We start from the raw sequence: 2,264 nt of genomic DNA on the forward strand, positions 1-2,264 counted from the left end.
AGAAGAAGACATGGTAGCCGAAAACAACAACAATGCCAACAATGCAAGGAAGGTGCTGGGTGACTTTACTGCATCTACTCCCGACTTCTATGGGAGAAGCATCTCTATCCCTGCCATTGGAACAAACAACTTTGAGCTTAAGCCTCAATTAGTTTCTCTAATGCAACAGAATTGCAAGTTCCATGGACTTCCATTGGAAGATCCTCATCAGTTTCTAGCTGAGTTCTTGCAAATCTGTGACACTGTCAAAACCAATGGGGTTGACCCTAAGGTCTACAGACTTATGCTATTCCCTTTTGCTGTAAGAGACAGAGCTAGGATATGGTTGGACTCACAACCTAAAGAAAGCCTGAACTTTTGGGAAAAGCTAGTCAATGCCTTCCTGACAAAGTTCTTTCCACCTCAAAAATTGAGTAAGCTTAGAGTGGAAGTCCAAACCTTTAGACAGAAGGAAGGAGAATCCCTCTATGAAGCTTGGGAAAGATACAAACAATTGATCAGAAAGTGTCCTTCTGACATGCTTTCTGAATGGAGCATCATAGGTATCTTCTATGATGGCCTGTCTGAACTATCCAAGATGTCATTGGATAGCTCTGCTGGAGTATCTCTTCGTCTGAAGAAGATGCCTATAGAGGCTCAAGAACTCATTGAAATGGTTACAAATAACCAATTCAAGTATACTTCTGAAAGGAATCCTGTGAACAATGGGACGAATCAGAAGAAAGGAGTTCTTGAAATTGATACTCCGAATGCCATATTGGCTCAGAACAAAATATTGACTCAGCAAGTCAATATGATTTCTCAAAGTCTGTCTGGAATGCAAGCTGCACCAGGCAGTACTAAGGACGCTTCATCTGAAGAAGAAGCTTATGATCCTGAGAACCCTTCAATGGAAGAGGTGAATTACATGGGAGAATCCTATGGAAACACCTATAATCCTTCATGGAGAAATCATCTAAATCTTTCATGGAAGGATCAACAGAGACCTCAACAAGGTTCAACAACAATAATGGTGGAAGAAACAGGTTTAGCAATGGCAAGCCTTTTCCATCATCTTCTCAGCAACAGACAGAGAATTCTAAGCAGAGCCACTCTAACTTAGCAACCATGGTCTCTGATTTAATCAAAACCACTCAAAGTTTCATGACTGAAACAAGGTCCTCCATTAGAAACTTGGAGGCACAAGTGGGTCAGATGAGTAAGAAAATTACTGAACTCCCTCCTAGCACTCTTCCAAGCAATACAGAAGAGAATCCAAAAGGAGAGTGCAAGGCCATTAACATGACCTATATGTCCGAATTTGGAGAAGAGGAAGAGGCAGTGAGCGCCACTGAGGAAGGCCTCAATGGACGTTCACTGGCCTCCAATGAGTTCCCTGATGAGGAACCATGGGAATCTGAGGCTCATACTGAGACCATAGAGATTCCATTGGATTTACTTCTACCATTCATGAGCTCTGATGAGTATTCTTCCTCTGAAGAGGATGAATATGTCACTGAAGAGCAAGTTGCTAAATACCTTGAAGCAATCATGAAGCTAAATGACAAGTTATTTGGTAATAAGACTTGGGAGGATGAACCCTCTTTGCTCACCAAAGAACTGGATGACTTGTCTAGGCAGAAATTACCTCAAAAGAGATAGGACCCTGGGAAGTTCTCAATACCTTGTACCATAGGCACCATGACCTTTAAGAAGGCTCTATGTGACTTAGGATCAAGTATAAACCTCATGCCTCTCTCTGTAATGGAGAAGCTACGAATCTTTGAGGTACAAGCTGCAAGAATCTCACTAGAGATGGCAGACAATTCAACAAAACAAGCTTATGAACTTGTAGAGGATGTTCTGGTAAAAGTTGAAGACCATTACATCCCTGCTGATTTCATAGTCCTAGAGACTGGAAAGTGCATGGATGAATCCATCATCCTTGGCAGGCCCTTCCTAGCCACAGCAAAGGCTGTAATTAATGTTGACAGAGGAGAATTGATCATTCAAGTGAATGAAGAATCCCTTGTGTTTAAGGCTCAAGGATATCCCTCTGTTGCCATGGAGAGGAAGCATGAAGAGCTTCTCTCAAAACAGAGTCAAACAGAGCCCCCACAGTTAAACTCTAAGTTTGGTGTTGGGAGGCCACAACCAACTTCTAAGTTTGGTGTTGAACCCCCATATTCAAAATTTAAGTTTGGTGTTGGCAGGTTCCAACATTGCTCTGAGCATTTGTGAGGCTCCATGAGAGCCCACTGGCAAGCTACTGACATTAAAGAAGC

The 2,264-nt window shown here is 42.3% G+C and overlaps 1 non-coding gene across 1 annotated transcript; it reads right to left on the bottom strand.

Moving 5' to 3' along the window:
* Positions 1–415: 415 nt before the first annotated feature.
* On the bottom strand, positions 416–523 carry LOC112713297 (small nucleolar RNA R71). Its single transcript, XR_003158271.1, has one exon. It is a non-coding gene; the product is annotated as a small nucleolar RNA R71 (small nucleolar RNA).
* Between the last annotated feature and the right edge of the window lie 1,741 nt (positions 524–2,264).

Source organism: Arachis hypogaea, chromosome 9, assembly GCF_003086295.3.
Source record: "Arachis hypogaea cultivar Tifrunner chromosome 9, arahy.Tifrunner.gnm2.J5K5, whole genome shotgun sequence".
Classification (NCBI taxonomy): domain Eukaryota; kingdom Viridiplantae; phylum Streptophyta; class Magnoliopsida; order Fabales; family Fabaceae; genus Arachis; species Arachis hypogaea.